Here is a 27,791-nt window from a genome sequence, read left to right on the forward strand (position 1 = left end):
AAGAAAGAAAGTCATACATATCTGGGATGACATGATGGTGAGTAAATGATGAGAAAATTTTCATTGGGTGAACTATCCATTTAAAGTTGACTGTGCAAATAGTTGTCAGAAAAAAAAATCAGGTGCATAGATTTTACTTTTCTGTAAATCAGGTTTACTTGGTAAAAGCAGCATTTGTATGATGGCTCTTGTTACAGTATGCTGTTCCTGTGGGAGGATCAGTGAAATAAGGTGCACTTAGCTTCAGGATTCCTAGACTTGTTTCACTGGTTTCACTCCTCTGAGGAATAAACAGGCACTAGTGAAACCAACAGAATGAGTGAATTAGGGTACGTTCATTATGATTAAAGGCTAAAAACAAAAGATCACCAAAACTCACAATGCTGGAAGCATTATGGCGACTGCTGAAACATGGTCGAATAAAGATCAGACTCTTTTCTCATGTATTAGTGATGAACATGGCAAAAGAAAAGGAGAAGAAACCACTGTAAGTTGTTTATAACTGACACATTCATAGAGGGGAACTAGTATACAATATAGTTGTTATAGAGTTTACACTTAGATTTAAACCTATGTGAGTTTTTGAGTTCTTGGGAAAAGAGTCATTTAGATGATCTCTCTCTCTCTCTCTCTCTCTCTCTCTCTCTCCTCTCATTCATATTCTTCACAAAGGTGAGACTTTCTTTTTTCAGAAAGCTGTGTTATGCAGTTGGGGGTGTACCATATCAAATGACCAACATCACCATGGGACTTTCTCTCCAGATCTTTCTCTTGGATGTAGTACAGGTAAGGGTGACATCAGCATTTTCTCACCTTTGGTTGAATAACAGTCTAAAAATGGCATTTCATAGAGTCAAATACACCCTCATCAGAAATTATCACTGCCTACATATTCCATCTGTCTCACTTCAGTCACCCAATGTGCTTTGGATTTGCTTTTGATCTAATAACACCATTTTCTTTCTGTTAAAGCACTCCCATTAGTTTTTGTTTAAAGTCATCATGAAAAGGCATTCACAAATCATTATACTTCTATAATGTAACGTATTTTCAAGTTAAACATGATATCCAACGTGAATTTTTATTTTTATTTTGCTTTTTTGCTTTTGTATAGGACTTGATTTTTTTACATTGGGAATTTATTGGATGGTAAAAAATGGTCGTTCCATACCAGATAGGAGTTTGATACAAAAAAAAAAAAAAAAAAAAAAAAACATGCCTAAATTGTTGGGATGCACTGATGCCTCGGCTGCCAATATTTATCGGCCAATTATTGACGAGATTTAAACCATCGGCATAACAGTTATAAGCATAAAAATGCAAATATATATATATATTAAAAAAGATGGTTGATTTATAATTTATTAGTAATAAACTTTGTAAAAACACTGTGAATTCAATTGCACACTTCAGAAATAATAATAGCCATAATATGTAGAAGGGTTGGCACTCCTAAGAACATGTAATATATAATTTTTATTCTTTCTCGTTCTCATGTTAATGTGGAAAAAATGCTATAAACAGACATGACAGTTGTGAAAGCGTCATTTACCTATAGGTTACATGAGGAAAACCATCGAAAATGCTTTGAAACCAGAAGAATTTGACTTCTGAGATATTGGGATGATATCCATTAATGCTGCATGATTGATTGAATTAATCAATCGCAATAAGGTCTTGCGCGATTACTAATTCTTAAAAGGCTGCTTTTTAAAATCTGTATTCAACACTACAGTCAGCACTCTGTGAGCAAGTGGCACCCTCTAGCGGTCTGGATGGCAATATCCATTATACAACTATAGTACAGAATTTAAAGGGGGGTTTTGTTCCTTTGGTTAAAACTTTTTATTTTTCCATGATGTGGTTTACATTTCCCTGGAATTGCCCAACATATGCATAATATGAAGTTGTAGTGTTCTATCATATACAGTACGTACATGATAAATGGGAGTTCTGTTGTTTTGAAAACAGAAGTGAAAAATGTTTTAGAAGTACAAAATAACCTTTTTTTATTCATATCAATCATCATGTTTTCATATTTGTTATTTTTTGTATCTTTTTATTTTCTATTTATCTTTCACAGTGGCTGTCTTTAAAATGTTGGCCTGTCATGTGATGTCTACCAAAAAGTATTTCAGAGGAGAGGCAGTTATTATTTTTTGATGAAAGATTAACAAAGACAAACATTTTTATTTCTGTGGAATAGCATGGACTGATGAATCGTGCGCAATGAGACCAGGAATGTGCATTTAGAAAATAAATAGGGCCAATTTTGATTTCATGTTTACTGTCTCAATTGGAGATTGCATTTTGCATTGAAGCATTCAATCTCGGCAGAGATACCTTATCTCTAAGGTGGAAAATATTCCATATCCTTTAATGTATTTATCATCATCCCTCATTCTTTGTATGATTGTTTTGTTCCTGTGTTTTGGTGTATAGATGGAGGCTTCTTTTGTGTCTTTGATTCTGTTCATCAGTCATGCCAGGGATGCCATCACTGACCCTCTTGTGGGGTATCTAGTGAGCAGGAATAGGCGGACCCCAATCGGCAAGCTCCTCCCATGGTGGGTGAAGTAAGACAAGAGGCTGTGTTTGTGACAGGATGGAAATATCGTGGGTTACTTTCACCGTAAATCTGTGGGATGCTGTTAACCACAGACAATATTTTTACTGGGGCTGTCAATTTAATGAGTTCATTTAGTGCAATTAATTATATAAAAATGAAATGTAAAAAAATGAATCATGCCTCCTGACCCGGCACTATGTAAATTCCATAACTAAAGTACTAATTTTGCTGCCATTGGAGAAATCCAAGCTCGAAGAACATGTAACTTCATGTTTTTACGTGCCGCCTCAGTGGGGGGCTGTCAGCACACATCAACAAACCTCACAAGCAGCGCAGCCACAGAATGAGAGCCGGTCACACAGGATGCATTCTTGACAGCTGAACAATGCATAAGAGAATGCAGGAATCTTAAAGCGGAAGTGTGTAATTTCTGCGACTCTAGCGCCACTGAATGGAATTCCATATTTTATGGAAAATAAACAAAGTTGTCAAAATAGTTTTCTGAGTGCTGTTGTTCAAACAGTCAGATAGTCCCGCCCACAACTCTTGGTTGAGTAAAGTTGTTGGGGCAGATCTAAACGGGTCTCTCAAAACAAGCAAAAAAATGTGTGATGCTTCAGCTTCGCCATCATTGTAGGTGTTAGCGCAACACACACACACACACACACAAATTCTGAGTCCACACAAGCAAAATAAGTTGTTGGAATATTTGGAGGATACACTTGGTAAGGTAGGCCACTGTAATGCTTCTTTACTTGATGATTTGTTCATAATGTGTTATACGCCATTAAGTTGTTAATTCTGTGACCATGATTGATTTTATGAGCCATTATTTGCCTTATTAGGTGACAGATTGTATTTATAGTTCAATATATATTTGTTCAGTAGGCTAAATGCTCCCATTAGATGATATACAAGAAAATAGTTTACGTATAAACAATGGCCTTACATACCATCTGTTTGTTGGATTGCATCGTCAGACATTGTTATCCTTCATTCATATTGGCTCAGTGATTAATGTAAAATAAGTGTTATTTTTTCTGTTCATTTTTGTAGTCACACATAAACCAAATGTCCCTGTGCTCCCTAAATTTAAAGAATGTTTGATAAAGATTTCAATTCTTCTGACTGCTGTTCTTCTGTTCCACAATGCATCACACATAAAAAAAAATGTATCCAAAATTAAGTGAGCAAGTCAATGTAAAAAATATATATTTTTAATATATTATGGCTGTCAATCGATTACAAATTTTCATCGAATTACATGGTGTGCCAATTAATCGCATATATAAATATTTGCTGAGAAAGACCCTCAAATAACAATAATTCAATATATAATGATGAAATAGTTATAAATAGTTATATTTAAATAATTACAAATTATATATATTATAAAAAATAGTATTCAGGTAATTAAAATAACATTATTGTGTCAGTGTGCTGCCTTCACATGCTATCGGAATTATCGTAAATAAGAGTTTCCCATTAGGAAGTTGAACATGAACGTCGTAATTACGACTGGGAAACTCTGAGATAATTTTGATACCCGAGTTTCCGAGATGGGAGGAGTCTAAACTTTGAACATGGTGCAGGAGAGTACGGTTTTCGAAATGTGAGGGCCGAAGACACCAGTTCGAGAGCGAGAGAGAGATGCACGTGGCCACTGTGTGTGTGTGTGTGTGTGTGTGTGTGTGTGTGTGCTTATATTTTATGTTATTTTAAGTTGAGTTTGTCATTAAAGTTTAAATAGTTAACCATGGTTTTACTAAAGTAATATTGTAGTGACCGTGTTTGTTTGTTTTTTTTTTTTGGCCTGAAACAGTAGTTTTACTACAGTAATGTTTAAATTCAAGCTTGAATTGCTCAGGAATCTTCCTTATTATGGTTCGGGGACATGATTAAATGCGCAAATATTTTTAATCAATTTTTTATATATAATTAAGCACACTGAATTAACATGTTAAATCGACAGCCCTAATATATACATATATATATATATATATATATAGTACTGTGCAAAACATTTGTCTTAAGATGGTTATTTATATCTTCAGCTTTAGTGTGTCAATAGGAAATATAAATGTTAGACTCCCAAACATTACTTTTGCAAATAGAAAAGATTAGAATAGAAGAACAGGGATCCCTGCAACAGATGTCATGGCCCCCACAAAGCCCCCCACTGAACATCGTGTCAGTCTGGGATTACATAAAGAGACAGAAGCAAATGAGATAGTAGGTATAGTAGCTTGATTCTAGACAACCAGGTTGTGTTTATGAGGATGCTTTAAACTGCTTTTGTTAATTTCATATGACTAATCTGGTTATTCTTGTTTTAGGGCAGTACTGTCAATGCCACTGTCCATTCTCTCTTACATCTTCCTCTGGTTCACACCACACGATGCAGTGAGCTCAGCGTTCAGCGTGTCCTGGTACCTGATCATCAACTGTCTGTTTGAGACCTTCATGAGTGTACGACATTGATCATTCTTCTATCAATCACTAAACCCCCCCCCCCCCCCCATTTCTTTACCCCCTGTAATGCTTACCAGCTGAGCATAAGCTTTTTATGTAATAGTCAAATTAGCTGACTTCCATTAGTAGCATTCTTATGTTCATTATTGAGGTCAAAGTGCTATTACATCACATTGCTTCCCCCACACGTCTTTAATGTGCTGTACTCTGCTCCCTGTAGTGTTACAGTGTTCCTTATACATCCCTCAACATGTTTCTGGGAGGAGATCAACAAGACAGAGATTCAGCCATAGCTCACAGTAAGATCATCTCTTACATTCATGTCAACGTTCTGCTTCACTGCAGAATTATACACCACTATTACACTGCCAAGACTGAAAAAACAACTAATTTACAACAGGATATGTGCGATGGTGTTTCAATAAACATATTTGGCAGTTGTTATGCTGGCTTGACAACATGGTGTTTCATGCTGTTATTGTACAAACTGGGGGAAAAACCTAACCTGACTGCGTCTGCTTAGCACATGGTGTAACGCTTTATAGATCTTAAAGGAATAATTCACCCAAAAAAGAAAATTCTCTCATCATTTACTCACTCTCATGCCATCCCAGATGTGTATGACTTTATTTCTTCTGCAAAAAAAACAAATGAAGATTTTTAGAAGAATATTTCAGCTCTGTAGGTCCATACAATGCATGTGAAAGGTGACCAGAACTTTGAAGCTGAAAAAACACGTAAAGGCAGCATAAAAGTAATCCATATGACTCCAGTGGTTAAATCCATGTCTTCAGAAGCGATATGATAGGTGTGGGTCAGAAACAAATTCATATTTAAGTCCTTTTTTTTACTATAAATCTCCTCTTCCACTTTCACATTCTTCTTTTTTTTTTTTGGTGATTCACATTCTTCATGCATATCACCACCTACTGGGCAGGGAGGAGAATTTGATTGATTTTCATGCACTTTTAAGCCTCACTAATGATTTCAGAGTACAAAGTAACAAGAAAGATTTAAAAACTGTCCAACTTTATTAAGCTACGTATATTGAATGTCTCAATTTTTTTTTTCATAAATATTTACCTTGGTTTCAGAGCAGAGTACTGAACTAATTTAAATTCACCATGGACATCCTAAGACCTTAACGTAAATGAGTCCTCTTATTATTTTTTTAAATGAATTCATGTATTAAAGCAAATGCCAGGATCTTTTCTCTTATAATTCCAAATAGATGTTTTCAATGTTTACTTTGCCAGCCTCCCGCTTTCTTTCCTGGCAAACTCGTATAATTGCCCCTCCTTGGCACTCTCTGCCATGCTTGATGTGGAGGTCAAAGCGGAGCTTGACCCTGGTGTTGAGAGGAGCATTGACCCCCCGACGCAGGCCATGTGGAAGCCTCTTGAGAGTATTTATATGAGAGCATATGTACATCAGATTTAAACATCAAAACTTTTTAAACTATTTAAACTTTTATCCAGACAACATTTGGATGAAATTTCCATTTCTAGTTTATTATAGCAATTGCTCAGAATGTTTCCTATATGATTGCGTGCACATCTGCCTTGCCCTCTTTTCTCTCTGTGAGGGATGAGTGTGGAGACGTTCGCTATGCTGATTGCAGCTGTTATTCAGTGTCAGGTGCTGTGGGTGTATAACGGAGACAGAGATCAGTCCTGTCTGAACGTGGACCAAACACAGCAGCTCCCACACAGCAAACCTTCACCACACAGCACGGTGCTGCAACAAACAGTAACACTATAACTCCTACACACCAATACAACCCTCCACACTCAGTGACTGTAAATACTATGTAGTGCAACTGTTTGGATGTTTTTACAGGCAGCAATTTAACCATTTATAATTATTGATGGTTGCAAAGGCAAGCATCACTATTACTATTTCTCATACTTAGGGTTAAGAATTTCAACAACCCACAAACCTTATTAAACTTTGTTACTCATCATCACACACCGTTTGTGCAGTTTGTTAAAGGTGCACTCAGTAATTTTTTTCCTCATTTAAAAAGTTTTACTTCAACAGAAATTATTTGTCATTTTGAAACCTACATTTAAAATCTTGACTACTTACATGAGATGAAGACTCAAAATCGGTTTTATTCTACATGGAGAGGGTCCCCTCATGGGGGCTGCTATGTTAGGATCACATGACCAGCCGAATACTACTCACTTAATCTCAGTAACCGCCCTGTTATTGGACACTTTCACTCAGGGATTTAATTAATCATGGCTGGCTGTGAATAGAACATTTCTACATTGACATCAGTAACTAAAACTATTGATTTTAAATTATGCTGCATCCATGCCACTAGGTGTCAGTGTAAGTCCAAGACAACGTCAACAAAAACTTACTGAGTGCACCTTTAAGGAGAGGTCTGCTTTTACTTTTCTAAGCGATCAGACTTATGATTTTTACTTAACGAACAATAAAATAGGTGAAAAATAAAATAAAAAAGTCTATAGACAAATTTAAGTTTAACTCTTTAAAAGTTTAATTGAAACATTTATGTTAAAAAGTTCACTATTAAAATGTTATGCAATTGTTTGCACCATAAGTCTATTTGCATATATACGTAAACATAAATATTGTGTCTGTGTTTCATCAGAGAAGTGCCTTCATGACGTCAGCACTAGTCATTAGTGCTCTATTCTTTGTTTGCTGTATGGTGCTGTTACTGGGGGTAAAAGAACATAGAGGTTTGTCTTACTCTTTAGTACAAATGATTTATTCATGTTTTTTTATTACATATTTAATATTGCCAGATTTCAGAATATATAATTGAGCATGAGGGTTTGTTTGCGACCTAATATTATAGTATGTTGCACACGTTTCTCAGCAAAACCTGGGTTTAAAAACCGTATAGAATGGATGTTTATAAATGAAATCCCAACAAACCAGCTCTTGATTCTTCACCCAGTTCAGTGTCTCAATTTATTGCTTTTGATGTATTGTTGATGTATTGTTGTTTCTCCCTTTTGGCCTTAAAGTGCCCGTCAGTGATCAGAGCCAGATGCACATTACATACCTGAATGCTTTGAAGAAACTGATTTGCCATGTATCGTACCAACGTCTGGTTCTCGGCTTCCTCTTCTCCACTTTGGCTTTTCAGGTTGGACATCAACTCTGGAAACTGATTTATTAAAGTACAAGTATTTAATTGAAATAGCACTGTAAAAATTGGTTAAAGGAATATTCCGGATTCAATATGTTTAGTTAAGCTCGGTCGACAGCATTTGTGGCAAAATGTTGATTACCACAAAAAAAAATTTCGACTTGTCCCACCTTTTCTAAATAAAAAGGCACAAATCGAAGTTACTGAAGGCACATACAATGAAAGCGAATGAGGCCAGCTTTTGGAGGGTTTAAAGCAGGGTTCCTCAATTAGTTTTCACCAATTTCTGCCAACAATATAAATCCAAGGGCCACCGACCACAATGTTATGACCACAATATTTGCTCTGCTATTATTAATATTATTGTTATTATTGTTGTTGTTGCTGTTGTTTTTGTTGTTGTTTTGTTAAAAGTCACAATATACAGGTGCATCTCAATAAATTAGAATGTCGTGGAAAAGTTCATTTATTTCAGTAATTCAACTCAAATTGTGAAACTCATGTATTAAATAAATTCAGTGCACACAGACTGAAGTAGTTTAAGTCTTTGGTTCTTTTAATTGTGATGATTTTGGCTCACATTTAACAAAAACCCACCAATTCACTGTCTCAAAAAATTAGAATACATCATAAGACCAATAAAAAAAAAATTTTTTAGTGAATTGTTGGCCTTCTGGAAAGTATGTTCATTTACTGTATATGTACTCAATACTTGGTAGGGGCTCCTTTTGCTTTAATTACTGCCTCAATTCAGCGTGGCATGGAGGTGATCAGTTTGTGGCACTGCTGAGGTGGTATGGAAGCCCAGGTTTCTTTGACAGTGGCCTTCAGCTCATCTGCATTTTTTGGTCTCTTGTTTCTCATTTTCCTCTTGACAATACCCCATAGATTCTCTATGGGGTTCAGGTCTGGTGAGTTTGCTGGCCCGTCAAGCACACCAACACCATGGTCATTTAACCAACTTTTGGTGCTTTTGGCAGTGTGGGCAGGTGCCAAATCCTGCTGGAAAATGAAATCAGCATCTTTAAAAAGCTGGTCAGCAGAAGGAAGCATGAAGTGCTCCAAAATTTCTTGGTAAACGGGTGCAGTGACTTTAGTTTTCAAAAAACACAATGGACCAACACCAGCAGATGACATTGCACCCCAAATCATCACAGACTGTGGAAACTTAACACTGGACTTCAAGCAACTTGGGCTATGAGCTTCTCCACCCTTCCTCCAGACTCTAGGACCTTGGTTTCCAAATGAAATACAAAACTTGCTCTCATCTGAAAAGAGGACTTTGGAACACTGGGCAACAGTCCAGTTTTTCTTCTCCTTAGCCCAGGTAAGACACCTCTGACATTGTCTGTGGTTCAGGAGTGGCTTAACAAGAGGAATACGACAACTGTAGCCAAATTCCTTGACATGTCTGTGTGTGGTGGCTATTGATGCCTTGACCCCAGCCTCAGTCCATTCCTTGTGAAGTTCACCCAAATTCTTAATCGATTTTGCTTGACAATCATAAGGCTGCGGTTCTCTTGGTTGGTTGTGCATCTTTTTGTTCCACACTTTTTCCTTCCACTCAACTTCCTGTTAACATGCTTGGATACAGCACTCTGTGAACAGCCAGCTTCTTTGGCAATGAATGTTTGTGGCTTACCCTCCTTGTGAAGGGTGTCAATGATTGTCTTCTGGACAACTGTCAGATCAGCAGTCTTCCCCATGATTGTGTAGCCTAGTGAACCAAACTGAGAGACCATTTTGAAGGCTCAGGAAACCTTTGCAGGTGTTTTGAGTTGATTAGCTGATTGGCATGTCACCATATTCTAATTTGTTGAGATAGTGAATTGGTGGGTTTTTGTTAAATGTGAGCCAAAATCATCACAATTAAAAGAACCAAAGACTTAAACTACTTCAGTCTGTGTGCATTGAATTTATTTAATACACGAGTTTCACAATTTGAGTTGAATTACTGAAATAAATGAACTTTTCCACAACATTCTAATTTATTGAGATGCACCTGTACATATTCTGATTTTTTTTTTGTTTTTGTTTTTTTACATTTCTCAGTAGTCTTTTGTTCAAACAATTATGAACAGAAAACTAAAGAACTTTGCCTGTTGAATATTAAAAACAAATGAACAAACAAAAAATCTGGATCTCCATGTCTGCCATGCGAGTCAACTGCTCCTACTCATCTCCAGACTGGATCTCTTCTCTTCATTTTCCCTAATTGAAGATATAATTATTAGACCTTTCAGCATTAATATTTTTATTGTTCTTACTTAGATTTTATGGGGCTCAAACTGTAACAGTATTAACTGACATGTACTCATCATTCAATGAGAGAAGTAACAGCAACAGGCTGAAGCAATACCTCTGATGTTGGAGCTATATTCTGTTGTACCAATCCTGAGACACTGATCAAGATGCACACTGGACAGTCTGTTTCTATCCTGGTTCTTGATGATGTCCATTATAGAAAACGATGACTCACAGATGTAAGTGGAGGGGAACATTTAAAGTAGGAACATTGCAATGATTCTGCTGTTCTTGAATTTATCTTGAGAAACCACTTTTGTCCAAAAGCTGCTCACGCTAGCCTCCTTGTGTTGCTCTCTGAGCAAATCAGACTTTGACATTTCCAAAATCTCCAGCTGCAAAGATGCTTCATCTAAGGATGAAACCAGCCGTTTGGCCTCAGCAGTCCATTGCCCATCTGCTGGGACTGAAAATGTCTTAGGAAGAGAAGTAGTTCACTTGACAGGTTAAAGCTCTCAAATCGCTCCTTGAAATTCTCTGCCAGTCTCGTCACGAAGTCACGCATTAGCGGGTCCTCTCGCATCTGGTGTTTCTCACAATGCTGTTGCAAATGCGGAAAGTGTAGCTTTCTCCCTTGAAGATCCCGTTCAAAAAGTGTCAGCTTTAAACGAAAAGCTTCAACAGCTTCATACATGTCTGCAATGGTGTGGTTCTTGCCTTGCAGTTGCAAATTAAGCTGATTTAGGTGAGACATGATATCGCACAAAAAATGCACATATGCCATCTCTGCACTGTCGTTCAAAAACCTCAGAAATTTGTCTGCCTTTTGGCTTTGAAGGCTGCTTATTTGAAGTTCACACACTCTCTCCAGCAAACGGCCCTTGCTCAGCCATCGGACATCATTGTGCAGCAAAAGATCATGCCGTTCTACTGACATTTCCTCCAGCAAGGCTCGGAAAAGGCGATGTTGCAGACCAGAACTTGCGCGAATAAAGTTTACCAGCCTCATCACAGTATCCACTGTCTCTTTCATTTTTCCAGACAGTTTAGCGCACAACACCGATTTATGAATTATGCAGTGAAATGCTGTGAGTGTTGGGTTAACAGCAGCTAGCCTGCTTATCAGGCCTCTGTCATGTCCAACCATTGACGGAGCCCCGTCAGTGACAACTGACACAACTTTGCTTAAATCCAATCCGTTCTTTTCAAAGAACTGCATCAGTTCATTAAAAATTATTTCTCCGGTTGCTCGCCCCTGTATTGGCAGCAAACAAAGCAGCTCTTCACGGAAAACCTTCCCATAAAAAAATCTGACGAACACTGACAGCTGTTCAATGTCGGTTCGGTCGCAAGATGAGTCTATTACAAGTGACATGACTTCTGCTTTCTTTATGTCGGATAAAAGATTGGACAGACACTCACCCGCCAATGCCTCTACTCTTCTTGTTGTCATGCAATCGGATAATGGCACCTTCTGTAATAGCTCCATGACCATTTTCTTCGTTTTGTCATTGTGATTTAAAACTTCCTCCACCATGTCAATTAAACAGGTTTTAATTAATTCAGCATCCTTTGCCAGGTTCCAAGCCACACGTAAGGATGCTGCGGTGGCATTCACCTGTATGGATGTGGTTTTGTGAATAACAGCAACTGATTGCTTTTAAGCTGCCACCAATTATGTTACCTTCTGTTTGCGGCTCTCAGAATGTTCTGGATAATTGCAGTTAAAATTGCTGTGCAATGCATTGAAATGGCATTTGATGTTATCAGCCTTACAGACCGCCATGGTCTGCGTGCATAACAAACACTTTGGCTTTGTGTTGTGGTGGTCAGGCAAAATAAAACAAAATTGTTCAGTCCATTCACATTTGAATCGTCTATTTTCCGTGTCCACTTTTCTTTTCTTCACACTCGCCATGTTTTCACTGTCAGACTAAGCTGTCAATGATGCTGCGTTTGAATTTTAGTGACAGCGACATGCTTACGCTGACGTTACCTTGACAACTCTATTTGAAACACGGGCCAAACATTTTTCTCTCGTGGGCCGGATGTGGCCCGTGGGCTGCCTATTGAGGAACTTCTGTTAAAATGTGTGTATAATTTGAGCTTTAAAGTTATTTAAATCATAAATTTTACAGTCATTTTAGGGTTTCAGTGTTTGTTGACATTACATCATCATGGCAACGAAATTGTAAAATTGGCTATTACTTTACACAAAAAGGTTAGTAAGCGATTTTATCACATTATTCCATCAGGATCGTGAAAAGTCTGCTTTCTATACCAGAGTGGAGCCAGGTGGTTGGAGTGCATAGATGAACAAAAAGAGGGTTTGGTATTGTCAACCAAAAAGGAACATTGTTGAAGAGGTGGAGCAAGTTATTATATTTTAATGAAAGATTACAAAGACAAACCTTTTTCCTTTGGAATACCGTGCACCATTGAATTGTGCACAATAAGACCAGGAATGTGTATTAAGAAAGTAAATGGAGTCAGTTTGGATATGTTGACTTTGGACTCTTCCTGTCCATTCCCATGTCTTTGGGGAACTTCACACTTTTTTGCACTCATGTTGCTGGTTTAGGGGCACAGTTCCAGTATCTCATGTTAGCAATAATGGTGAGTATGTCTGAACAAGTGCTGTAAGTTCATACTGGACATTATTATCTTTGTTTTGTTATAATCATTTGTTTTGTTCCATGGATGTTGTAATGTGTGCATAGGTGGCCACTACTCATCCCATCTCTGGTGGTTCTAGTCACTGTGTCAGAGAACTTCCAAGTCTACATGGTCATGTGTGTTTTGGTTGGAGCAAGATTAGCTATGCTGTTTTTGTTACCATGGTGAGAAATGCTGACAGCGAGATGATCTGTCCTCTTCACGCTGTCATCTGGTAATCAGGATAGCATTCTCCTCAATAGAGAATTTATTGCTATGTGATCTATCAGTAAATATTCAAATGGTTTTTGTTGGGGAGCATTTCAGTTATGTTAACTATCAATTAAAATATTATTAATCTTCATTGTACCCAATGGAGAGTCTAAAGTAATGATATTAGTGCTAATTATCATTAGTGGTGCAATTACTATGGCTTATACATTGGGATAGGGATTTGTTTTGTATTCCAAAACATGGCTGAATCTAGTATTCCTTCTGCCCCCCCCCCCCCCCCCCGAATCTTCTGACACCCCCTGGACCAACACTAAAACACGATCAAAGTGAATAACCCACCGGTTCGACAAAGACATCAACAGTTGCCCACACTAAAGACCAAAATATCCCACCCCTGCCCCTAAAGTATTTAAATTCACTGCATAACTCGTCCTGCACTTCAGTGCCATTGTATGAAATATTTTAGCCAAGTTGTGAGTTTGCAGTCTGAATTGAATGTTATGATATTAAAAAAAGCATGTACCACGAAACAACACCATTCTGTCCGGTTGTGTTCCCTGGGCCAAGGTGCACTCAAAACAAACATACAGTGCTGTTTCTGAACAAATGACTCTGTCCCACTTTATATTAGGCGTCTTTATCTACAATGTACTAACATTAAAATATACAGTGGAAAGAAAAATTATGTGAACCCTTTGGAATTAGCTGGTTTTCTGCATTAATAGGTCATAAAATGTGATTTCATCTTCATCAAAGTCACAAGTATAGACAAACACGATGGTGCTTATCAACACACAAACAATAATAATATTTCATGTATTTATTGTACACATCCCATTATACATTCACAGTGCTGTGGAAAAAGTATGTGAACCCTTGAATTTAATAAATGGTAGATTCTCCTTCGGCGGCAATAACTTGAATCAAGCATTTCCGGTAACTGGATTAGACCTGCACAACGTTCAGAAGGAATTTTGGACCATTCTTCCTTACAGAACTGCTTCAGCTCAGCCATATTCTTATGATGTCTGGTGTGAACGGCTCTCTTGAAGTCGTTCCACAGCATCTCTGTTGGGTTACGGTCTGGGCTCTGACTGGGCCATTCCAAAAGGAGGATTTTCTTTTTTTGAAGCCATTCTGTAGTGGATTTACTCTGATGTTTAGGGTCATTGTCCTGCTGCATCACCCAACTTCTACTGAACTTCAGCTGGCGCACAGCCACCCTGACATTATCCTGTAGGATATCTTGATAAACTTAGGAATTAATTTTCCCTACGATTATGGCAAGCCCCCCAAATCATGATACTCCCTCCACCATACATTCACTGTTGGGATTATGTTTTCATGCTGGTATTGGGTGCCCCTTTTAACGCCATACATAGTGCTGTGTGTTCATCCCACAACCACAACCTTAGTTTCATCAGTACACAAAATATTTTCCAGTAGAGTTGTGGAGTGGCAAGGGGGTCTTTGGCAAACTTCAGGCACGCAGCAAAGTTTTTGTTGGAAAGCAGTGGCTCCCTTCGTGGTGTCCTGCCATGCAGTGGTGGTTCTAGAGGACAGAAGCCTGGCCCCCCCATGTGCACACCCACTCACAGAACCCCCCTCCCCGGTCAGACAATATAACACTCACACTACTCTCCAGGTCAGACAACACTCCACTCACTTTTTCCAACCTATGCTGTGAATGTTTGAATGGTGTATTCAGTATGTACAAGAACAATACAATAATTTGTGTGTTATTAGTTAAAACAGATTGTGTTTGTTCATTATTGTAAGTTATATGAAGATCAAACCAGATTTTAAGACAAATTTATACATAAATGCAGGTAATTCCAAAGGGTTCACATACCTTGTCTTGCCACTGTATATAATACAATGTATTAATTGTGTATCTATATGTTGTTCTGCAAAATTATCACAAATTCATAGGTAGGGGTAGACGGTTTGTTTGTAGGGTTAGGGTTTAAATTACATATATGCTTTATTTTGCTCAGGTCAGTGCTTCCAGGTGTTGTAGATGAGTTTGCATTTCAGAACCCCACCTGCAAGGGCCTGGAGCCCCTGTTCTTTTCCTGCTCTAGTTTTTGCAATAAGCTTGGAGGAGGTCTGGCTGCTGGCATCTCCACTATGACACTGTAGTGAGTCAGCACTCTCTCTCTCCCTCTCTTTCTTGTGCCTTGGAATTTTTGAGCCAATGTAATGCCTGATTAAAAGTGACAGTCTAGCAATTTTAAGAAATATCATAGACAATAGCACATAAATTTAGTTCACTCTCATGTCTTGCAAGTTTCGCAAATGTTAGCCTGAAACAAAACCATACTTCTGTTTGCAACAGTACATCCCTTGCTTATATTGATATGTTTACATCGAGTAATGTGTTTTGTTGAAGCTTCACAGGTTACAAAGCAGGTGCATGTAGTCATACAGATGGTGTTGTATTGGCACTGAAATTGCTTTTGGCCCCTGTACCCATCATGTTGTTGCTGGTGGGTTTAGCGTTTTTCTATCTGTATCCAATAAATGAAACACGCCGGAAGCAGATTACAAGATCTCGAACACACAAGGTAAGATGGAGTGGTGTCAGCCAATGTCTAAATCACTAAGAATTTCATTTTTCTGTTTGCTTATTGTTCTATTTTGCTTTTCTAGACATGACAGTATCACACTCCCCAATTCAGAAGAGGAAAAGTTACCCTTCATTCAACAAATCTATGTGTCCAGTCAGAGTTTCATGTTAAAATCAAAGACTAGAATAATATCTCACCTTAATGCAAGACAAACTGATGATCAAGCAAAAAATTCTACAGAACTGTAGAATTGTACACTGTAACACAAGTGCAAATCAACATGTCAGTGGGTCAAATGCAATTTCATAAATCTAAACTTCACTCAACATCATTACAACAGCCTAAACCAAGCATGAAAAGTAATGAATTAAGGTTGAGTCACTGTAGACATGAACATGCTCTGTGGTGTCAAGACATTACCAATGAGAGGTCAAAAGTTTTATGGGTGTAGATGTAAAGTTGGAAACATCATTACATTTAATACAAATTGTAAAAGGGCTCATTTAAAACACAAAATACTCTTGTGTGTTTTTTTACTGTATTCCTCAAATATTCAATGCACACTTTCTGCATTGTTTGGATCCAAAGCCAATGAACTCATCTGTGGTTCTTTTTGTAAATCCAGAGGTTTGGACTGGGGTGAGAACAATTTTGCATACACATGATGATAATTCTATGTATTCAGGTTGTGATGGTTTTTGAATTCAAGTGCTTTCTACATTAATATGTAGTGTAATACTGAATTTGTGTTTAGAAAGAAAGGTTAAACAGATTTGCAGCTTGTATGAAATGTGTTTAAAAATGTGTCTTTCTTTTACTAAATGGTGTCAGGGTTAAGGGTATTTGGCTAATAGAATGGATTATTATGTCAAAGTAATTGAGAAAAGCCATAAATGTTTGTGTGTGTGTGGGTGGGTGGGTTTGGGTGGTTTACGAGGACTTTTTTTTAGGTTACAAACTGGTAATTACAAGGGTATTATGCTATAAATGTGGTTTATGAGGACGTTTCTAGTGTCCCCATAATTCAAATCTCTTAAAAAACATACTAAACGATGTTTTATTGAAAATGTAAAAATGCAGAAAGTTTTTTGTGAGGGTTAGGTTTTGGGGTAGGGTTAGGGTTAGGGGATAGAATCTATAGTTTGTACAGTATAAAAATCATTATATCTATGGAGAGTCCTCATAATGATAGCTGCACCAACCCCCAGAGGTAATGGGGTAGAAATATTTATATGAAAATAAAAGTCCTTCACATAGCACATAAATGTACAAGACATATATTAAATGAAAGCTCTCATTCTCAGGCATGCAGTTAATTTTGTTGCCCCAGTACCACAGTTCAAAAGATTTTCAGAATAATCACAAAGTGAAATATGATTTTTGTCATCAAATACAAACTTCTCTAATGTTATATCTTAGATGTCCAGAACAAAATATGCCATCCAGCAGGAAAGCATGCTAAATAAATCATCGTAAAAAATATTTTTTAGACTACTGATGATAAAATTAGAGTTAGGTTAAATATCATCAAAAGGAAGGATCTCAGCTTTCTAATGTCACCTAGATTGAGCTTCTAGTCCACTCAGAGGCCGAGATATTCGATGAAACAATAGTAGTGGTACATGAACTGAAAATTAGACTGAATGTCTTTGGAAGAGCACATCTTTTAGGGCTAAAATGCGTTAGAGCGCCACCTACAATTCAGATCTGTGCATTCTGATGGAATGTGATCGAGAAAAAAAATATTTTTTCTAGTGCTTGCTGACATCTAGTGGAATAAAATAAAGTGAGGAAGAGTGAACAGAACCAGAATTACATGTTTACAAAGATAGGACAACAACAACAACAAAAATATTTTGTTTCATAAAAACTTTCTTTTTATCATAAGATTATAAACACATACATTATTAGTTATGAATAATTGGAGTATTTTTTTTTTTTTCTGAAAAACATTTTACCTATTTTTTATTTTTTATTTTATTGGTCCACAGTGTGAATGGAGAGCTTTTAAATGTGAGTGTGACAAATTGCGGACGGCAGCCCAAAAATGCATCAGAGTTAAGAAGTGTCATTAGAGACCCTAGGTATGTAAGAGTGTCGTTTTCTTTTCTTTTCTTTTTTTTTTTTTTTTTTTTTTGCACTTACATAAATTATATTTTTGATTATTTCATATCTATATAAGTTTACTATCACAGGATATATATTTCTTTGTTTATTACAAGACAAATGAGCACTATATTCATACAAATATCTACTATATCACGTTAATTTTCTGTGCAACAATAGTGATTTATCAGTATTCCATATACGTGTGCACATACATATTATACATGTAATTTTTTTACTCAAGGTGGCATTGATGTTTCAGTGATTGACTTGATTTACATTTGATATTGTTATGCGATGAAGAAACAACATGGAAGTAAACTATAGCAAGTGTAACACATGAACAGTATGATGACTATTGTCATTTGGGTGTACTACTGAAATTATGAAAGTTGAGTGTCTGTTTAGACTCAGTAAGTGCCTGAGAAAATACTTATGTGTAGCATATGTGTTTCTTATGTGTAAAATGTAATATTTATTACATGTCATATAATTATTAAAATATGCAGTAAATAGTTTATTACAAACAGTGTAAGATTATTTAAGAATCTTTTTGTTATTTATTCATTTCTTTTTCCTTTTTTTATGACAGTGGTAGGAAAGTTACCAGAGTTTTAATGTAGTAACATTTTAGTAACAATCTGTACTGTGTCGTTTTGACAGAAACTATGGTTGCCGTGGTAACATCTGTGGACTTGACGTTGAAGTGTTTTTCTCTGTTTGTCCGCTGGGGGCGGTAGATGCTCGTGTATGGCGCAAACAGGCGCTCTCTGCCTGTATCACAATTACCGAATCGAGCCGCATTTTGTGTGCAGAGATTCAGGAGTACGAACAAGCTGACAGGATGGGAGTCGAGGTCGAAACCATTTCTCCTGGAGACGGTACAGTACTTTTCATATCAACCCATATCAACATTTCATAAACCAGTGTACTTAAATATATCAAATTAATCGCTATTTTAATCGATATATTTTGCCTGTTAATATTTCTTCACGGACTTTAGCCTGCTAGCAAACACTAGCTTCGAAACCACAGGATTTGACATCCATTTTTAACATGTTTCTCTCCTTGAATTGGATTTTTAGGAAGTACTTTCCCTAAAAAAGGACAGACCTGTGTCGTGCACTACGTGGGTAAGTTGAGAAGTGATCGTGTTGATGAGTCTCGTGAAGGGTGTTAGCCAGTGGGTTAGCATTAGCTGATTAGACACTCACATCCGCGATATGCTCATTAAATGTTTTATATGTTAATTCATCTTCACATTTACCCCTTCTTTGATCTGTCGCTTTAGACACAACTCTCAAACTAGCTGATGCGAAAGGGTTTTGTAAACCTATGGCCTGTTCAAAATATCGGTGAGCTGCTTATGCTTACAGTATTTTATAGGCGCGCGGTTATGGTGCCCAAATCGCGATGTTTAGACAAATTCTTCAATTTCAGACGTTTGTATGATGCTCAGGGGCGTAGCACCTAATTTTGGGACCCAGGCACAGAACTATGTTAGGGCCCCCTGACCAATTTGGGTTTGTGGTGGGAATAATACCCAGTATCAACATTTTAGATGGATATTTAACCGTGCTAATTCTGAACTTTTTATGTTCAAATGCAAATATTATTTGGATCAAGCAATACTTTATTAACCCTTGTGCGACCTTCTGGACATTTTTGTCTTTTTCATTTTTTTTCTCTATCATTCTGGCTGTGTTAATGCCAACAGTTTAAATTTGGCCAAAGGTGTGTATTTTTGGGGGAATTTTGATATTTCAACCTCAGTTCCTTTAATACATCTATAATACACTGTGTACACAAAATAGTTACACTTAATATTTTCCACCAGATGGCACCATTTTTCTCATGTTTAGCCTATGGAGCAAATACATACTTTTTTCCTATTTTCTGTTTACTGTATTATAGAGCACTGCTGGCCAATTGAATAAATTATGCAGCTAAAATTGTGTGGGTGTGTGTATTGAGAAATTTGTGTGTGTATGTAAAAAACAACAGTGGCATTATATAAACACTGGCATGTAAAGGGTTAAAATCCTGAAAATGAATGAGTATTTGGTTGTTATGATCAGGACTGATGTTGGTTAAAAAAAGTAACTAATCGAAGTGGAAAATAACATGAAATATATTTATGGCAGTTTTTTGACGTGGACATTTTTGTCCTCTAAGGATCTCTGAGTAACTTTTTTTCAGTTGACGCACAAGGGTTAAAAAAAATATACTAAGCCTACTAACAAAATAAATTATGCATGTATACATTTATGAGTGTTTTTGTTGGCAAAGTCACCATAACATTTCTGAAATGAGAAGAGTGCCAGATTGTTCAGTCTATCCTGAGACATTTCTGCTCTCAGATAGTTTTAAAAAGTCTTAACTTGCTAGCTGATATTGACCATTGTTTGATTACAATGACCACTTACTTAAATATAAAACAAATGATTTCTTAGGCCATGCTGATAATTATGAAGGGACCTTGTAACCTTCTAAGTAACCCTTCTAGATACAATTTGAAAACATTAATTTTACAAATGATACTTTTGTCAGTTTTTCATCATATTGGCTGCATTTTAGCTTTTGAAAATGGTAAAATTAATTATATTCCATCAATAAATGTCTTTAAAACTTAATTTATTATTTTGCATATATTTGTTACATGTTTATAGTTTACATGCATAAATTGTTCTATTTGCAATGATTTACATTGATACTCAGAACACATGCTAAATTGGTACTGTCTCTTTAAATAGACAACAGCATCTCAGCGCATCTACAGTCGATTTTGTTCCTCACATATTATTTTGAGGATTAATGTGAGGAATATTTCCCATGTATCTTATGGAGTTCTGGAATAAAATAACATTTGGGCATCATAGATAAACATCTGATGGTAAATTTTGCACTGAAGTAAAACATGTTTATACAGTAGATGCATGAGGGAGATGTTGACAGTTTGATTTAATTTGGGAGAAGGCAGATTATAGGGGAACTCCCCATTTTTTACAGGTGGAAAACAGTGTCTTGCGTTGTTTTATTCCAACCAATAGCATGTTTTATATAAACAAATGATAATATTAGCGGTCGACCTGTAGTGGATTTTACCAATACCTAAGTTGTGCAGTACCTGCCGATAACAAATTAATCAACCGATAGTTTTTAAAATTGATACTGAATGAAAAAATAACACTCAAAGTAAAATAGTGCTGAACTTTATTAAAAAAATAAACAGTACTGACTGAACCATGAAAATGTACTGTACTTTTTTAAATGAAATAAATATATAAATATTAATATATATGAACTAATATTCAAATTTTAAAGTCAGCTGATTTTTAAATTGATGTCGTTTCCTTAGTCCACAAGAGGGCGCAATACATAAACCATTCAGCACCGTTATATTATTGCATAGAACATTCCTATCGTGGCTGTTTAAAAAATATTTCATTTTCAACTAATGTGCATAAAATAAATAAATCAAAAGTTTTAGTCGGCCCATATTCTCAAATGTTAAATCAAAAGTAAAATGAGGGGGGGAAACTCTTAAATAGACAGTTCACGTGGTGTTACACTTGCACTGATTTCTACTACTCCAGACTCAAGCTTCATTATAACAGCGAAATACCACATTGTTTTTTTATTCAGTACAGTTGTATGTAGAGTAGCAATTTTCACAGACGGCAGTGGTATTTGACTGAACTCGGTGGTGAAGCGGCTCAGACTATGAGCACAGGCCAGGGGCTGTTCAAACAGACGGAACACAACAGACTGGAAACGAACGCGAGGATCTCGACACAGACACACATTTCCAAGTTGAACATCTTTCCTGACAAAGCATTTAAACAACTCATTGCTTAATCTGAGAAATGCTTATAAGAGAGCAAGACGCAACGGCCAGACCTCCACCAACTGTAAGGGGCTGTTCACACCGAATGCTTTTGCAATCATCCATTTGTTTTTCTATGTAAACGCGCGCTAGATGAACGTCTTTGTTTCCCTTTGTTTTTGTTTATTCAGCATCTCTTGCAGGAGCGCTGTTTTGTAGATGATGTGTCTAATTAAAAAGAACTTTAAAAGAATATTGAGACACCTGCTTTCTATTAAACTGTATTTGTTGTGCTGTGTCTAGCTTTTTTTAGAACAAAAATGTGATCAATCTGAAGTCATCGTATTACAATGAGGATAAAAAAAACTGAATTGAAAACAGATGCATTTCTGATTGTTAATACGTTTCTCTCGGCTGCATGAAGATATTCATTTGCTTTCTCACGTCACTAGCTTTAAATATGCAACTTAGCTGGCTAATGAGTACATAAACGTGACCAGCTGGATATAAACTAATGCAAACAGATGGTAACAATCGTGACATTTAAACATATGGGTAGGACTAGCATGTATTTTTGTCACATTGTTCTAACCGCTTGAGGTTTAGCTTTAATGTTAGCGGCCTCTCAGCCTTGTCTGCAAACATACTGCTGTTCTCTACTAATGCAGCATCTAGTCAACAAATTAATGACTTTATAATGATATGACAACGTGTACTGTATACATACCTTTTCCTTGTTGATGTTTTAAATCCGCATCTGAAGTGTTCTGCTCCATGCAGAGTGTAGTCTTACATGTCAAAACAAACACCACAAGGCATCAGTAAAGGGATCATTTTTATTTCACCTCTAGAGGCTGCTCTCGTACTGTATAATGACAGTGGACACTTCCCAGCCACTCCAGCACCGGACGCAATGGGGAAAACTATCGGTGTGGATTTTTGACGATAACCGATAGTTCCAGAAATCTGTTATTGTGCCGATTCATCAGCAAAACCGATATATCGGTTGACCTCTAGATAATATGATGAAAAATCAATGAAGCCTTTCTGTAGGCCCCCATCCAGTGAGGGCCCCTGTTACTCAGGTCCATCATTACCCCGGTCCGACGCCCCTGATGATGCTAAAACACTTAGATTTGAACGTTTCTTGGTCCTAAAAAATGCTTCTATTTTGAAAATTCAAAACGTGCCTATGATGTTCAAAATGCTACGTTTCGAATGTTTGAAATGGGCCAACGATGCTGAAACCGCTTCGAATCGATTTGAATGTTTGTGATGCTTACTGTTGTAATTCAAACATTTCTGTGATGCTGAAATTTTTTTCAGTTCGAACGTTCCTATGGTGCTGCAAAATGCTTCGATTTTGAATGTTCAGAACATGCCTATGATGCTAAAAATACTTCAGTTAAAAGATGAACGCATGTGTGATTTGATTCAAACGCACCTGTAATGTTTAGAATGCTACACATGGAACGTTTGAAACATGTCAACAAAACTGGAATTGTATTGATTCGACCGTTTATATAAACTTAATGTTATATTTTAAATGTTTTGATTCAAATGTTACTACTAAAATGTTTTTATTTGAACATTTGAATAATACTGCAGAATGCTTAGATTTGAAATGTTTGTGCCTAAGATGCTAAAATTGCTTCAGTTTGAACATTTGGAACGCGTGTTCAAAAATGATTTGATTAGAACCCGCCTATGATACCCAAATACTATAGTTAAAAGCATCAGTGATGCTAAAAATGCTTTGACTGGAATGTTTATATAATGCTGAAATGTATGCCGAAACTAATCCTATGATGCTAATTTTTTTTATTCAAATGTTCCTATAATTATAAAAACACTTAAATTTGAATGTTCCTTTGTTGCTGTAAAAGGCTTCGATTTTGAATGTTCAGAAAATGCGTCAATGATGCTAAAAATGCTTCATTCCGAACATTTGGAAGGCATGTGTTAAAAATTATTTGATTTGAACGCCCCTAAGATACCAAAAACGCTACAATTCGAACTTTCCTATGTTGCTATGAAAGGCTTCAAATTTGAATGTTCAGAAAACACATCTAGGATGCTAAAGATACTTCAACTCGAATGTTTGTATGAGGCTTAATAATGCTGAAATTTAAACGTTCCTATGATGCTGACATTTTTTTTTTTAATTCAAATGTTATAATAATAATAATAAAATTAAAAAATGCTTAAATGCGAACGTTCTTATGTTGCTGTAAAAGGCTTTGATTTTGAATGTTCAAAATTTGAACCAAAAATGCTTCAGTTCGAACATTTGGAACACATGTTAAAAACGATTTGATATGAATGTGTCTAATATACAAAAAATGCCACGATTCAAACGTTCGAAACGCATATACAGTTGAAGTCAGAAGTTTACATACACCTTAGCCAAATACATTTAAACTCAGTTTTTCACAATTCCTGACATTTAATCATAGAAGGATCTATATTAAGGATATATTAGGATCACTATATTAAGAATGTGAAATGTCAGAATAATAGTAGAGAGAATTCTTTATTTCAGCTTTTATTTCTTTCATCACATTCCCAGAGGGTCAGAAGTTTACATACACTTTGTTAGTATTTGGTAGCATTGCCTTTAAATTGTTTAACTTGGGTCAAATGTTTTGGGTAGCCTTCCACAAGCTTCTCAAAATAAGTTGCTGGAATTTTGGCCCATTCCTCCAGACAGAACTGGTGTAACTGAGTCAGGTTTGTAGGCCTCCTTGCTCGCACACACTTTTTCAGTTCTGCCTACAAATTTTCTATCGGATTGAGGTCAGGGCTTTGTGATGGCTGCTCCAATACCTTGACTTTGTTCTTCTTAAGCCATTTTGCCACAACTTTATGCTGGAAGTATGCTTGGGGTCATTGTCCATTTGGAAGACCCATTTGCAACTGAGCTTTAACTTCCTGGCTGATCTTGAGATGTTGCTTCAATATATCCACATAATTTTCCTTCCTCATGATGCCATCTATTTAGTGAAGTGCACCAGTTTCTCCTGCAGCAAAGCACCCCCACAACATGATGCTGCCACCCCCATACTTCATGGTTGGGATAGTGTTCTTTGGCTTGCAAGCCTCACCCTTTTTCCTCCAAACATAACGATGGTCATTATGGCCAACCAGTTAAACATTTGTTTCATTAGACCAGAGGACATTTCTCTAAAAAGTAAGATCTTTGTCCCCATGTGCACTCGCAAACTGTAGTCTGGCTTTTTTATGCCAGTTTTGGAGCAGTGGCTTCTTCCTTGCTGAGCAACCTTTCAGGTTATGTCGATATAGGACTCGTTTTACTGTGGATATAGATACTTGTCTACCAGTTTCCTCCAGCATCTTCACAAGGTCCTTTGCTGTTGATCTGGGATTGATTTGCACTTTTCGCACCAAACTACATTCATCTCTAGGAGACAGAATGCATCTCCTTCCTGAGAGGTATGATGGCTGCGTGGTCCCATGGTGTTTATACTTGTGTACTATTGTTTGTACAGATGAACGTGGTACCTTCAGGCATTTGGAAATTGCTCCCAAGGAAGTCCACAATATTTTTTCTGAGGTCTTGGCTGATTTTTTTTTTTATTTTCCCATGATGTCAAGCAAAGAGACACTGAGTTTGAAGGTAGGCCTTAAAATACATCCACATGTACACCTCCAATTACATACACCTCCTATCAGAAGCTAATTGTCTAAAGGCTTGACATCATTTTCTGGAATTTTCCAAGCTGCTTAAAGGCACAGTTAATGTAGTGTATGTAAACTTCTGACCCACTGGAATTGTGATATAGTCAATTAGAAGTTAAACAATCTGTATGAATTTTGGGAAAATTACTCGTGTCATGCATAAAGTAGATGTCCTAAATGACTTGCTAAAACTACAGTTTGCTAATATTAAATCTGTAGAGTGGTTAAAAAATTAGTTTTAATAACTGTAAGTGTATGTAAACTTCTGACTTCAACTGTATGATACCTAAAATTCTTCGATTAGAAAGTATCTATGTGGCAGAGAAATACTGTGATTGAAATTTTCCTTTGATGCTGAACAAAATGTTTAAATTCAAACGTTCCTATGTTGCTGGAAGACGCATCGATTCAAACGCACCCCATGTTGCCCAAAATACCACAATTTCAGTTGTTCGAAATGCCAACGATGCTGGAAAATGGTTTGATTCTAACGTACCTAATGATTAATAAAAATGCTGTGATTTGAACATTCGGAATGAGCCTACGATATTAAAAAATGCTTTGATTCAAACGCATCTATGATGCCCAAAAGTGTCTTGGTTTTAAGATCACTAGGTTTTTCACAGCCGTTCTAATGGATCTAAATTATCGGGAACCGCAGCCAAGGAAGGTTATGTAAAGTTTTTTTCTAAATTGGTTTAAATCGTGGTACATGGTGGTTATATTTTGTGTGACTGTGACATCATATATGTATGTATTTTAACACAGCAACATTGTTACACGTGTAAATAATTCCAATTTCTCTTAGGCTCTCTAACAGATGGACGCAAGTTCGACTCTTCCCGGGACCGGGGCAAGCCTTTCAAATTCAAGATCGGCAAGCAGGAAGTGATCCGTGGCTGGGATGAGGGAGTAGCCCAGGTATTGTAATAAAACACACAACCTTCCTTAACCATTTTTTGAGTTGATTTCTGAAATAAATTCTGATCTTGAACACTGTCTGTTCATGAATTAGGTCTCTGCCTACTTGGAAATTTCCCATACTGCTTCAACAGACTCAAACTGTCTTATTATCTTTGTGATACTTTTTTAACCTCCATTCATTGTTTCTTATGGAACATAATTTAGCAAAATGTCCTCTTCCCCTTGTAACAGATGAGTGTGGGGCAGCGTGCCAAGCTAACTTGCACTCCAGACTTTGCTTACGGGAGCAAGGGTCACCCGGGCATCATTCCTCCCAATGCCACCCTCATATTTGATGTGGAGCTGCTTGGCTTGGAATAAAGCCCCCACAATTGGACTCAGGTTATTCCCTATTCATTCTTTCAGGGTACGTGCAAGGTTCCCCCACATTTCTGTTTCAGGTCATTTGTTGTCATTTTTAAGTAATACTGTACTTCATGAATGTAGAATGATTTAGCCCATGTCAGCACTGATCTTATCTGTCAGAACACTTCTTAATCATTATAGATAGTTCCTGCACATCCATGGATATCTTTAATAACTTGCAGATAATCCTTACAAGGAGATTATTCTAGTCCTGGTCAAACCAGATCTTAAACATCCATTGGAGTTTATTTAATAGGCTTTTTGATTAAACACTGTAATCCCTATTGATGGATTTTAAGGAACACTGTACTGTTGTTTATTAAACCTCTCTCTTTTTCTTCTAGGTCAACCTTTTTAAGGAACATAGCTTCATGCATGTGATCCTCAAAAGGGGCTAGTGTTAATAGCGATACCACTTAGCTTAGCTCTGTTATACATTTGTATATTTTGTTGCCTTTTTGTTTCTTTCCTGCTTGCCATAATTACTGGTATACCCTCATTGGAAGTTCACCATGAAACAAGTTTCTTTTTATTTCCTTTCCTCCTGTCTTTTTATATTTGATTTCGGTGTTGTAAACGCGATCACAGCAACAGGGTTTTGGCTGAGCTGGTAATAAGAACTCTGGTGGGGAAATCTGGTTAAACATAAAACAATAAACTACTTGAAAATAAATTGTTTATAAAAACATGAAGCTGGTCTCTGATGTGTTGATTGATTATCTGGTTTAGCAAAACCAAACTGGAATAGTATGTTTGCAGGTATATCATTATAATTATGTGAACAAATTATTAAACCATGTCCTAAATCAGACATGACACATTGAAATGACAAGCAATAAAAGATACCTATTCCAAGTAGATCTTTTTCGTAGTGTTTTTGTCCAAACCAGCCAGGACCATGACCAGCGCCTACAGTGAAATCTTACGGGTCCCAATCCCGCACTGCATAATTGGCAT

General features: G+C 36.8%; 1 pseudogene; it reads left to right on the top strand.

Annotated features, from left to right (window-relative positions):
• Positions 1-458: 458 nt before the first annotated feature.
• Positions 459-27,526, top strand: LOC127414679 (sodium-dependent lysophosphatidylcholine symporter 1-like; annotated as a pseudogene).
• The last annotated feature ends 265 nt before the right edge of the window (positions 27,527-27,791 follow it).

This window comes from Myxocyprinus asiaticus, chromosome 24 (genome assembly GCF_019703515.2).
Source record: "Myxocyprinus asiaticus isolate MX2 ecotype Aquarium Trade chromosome 24, UBuf_Myxa_2, whole genome shotgun sequence".
NCBI lineage: Eukaryota > Metazoa > Chordata > Actinopteri > Cypriniformes > Catostomidae > Myxocyprinus > Myxocyprinus asiaticus.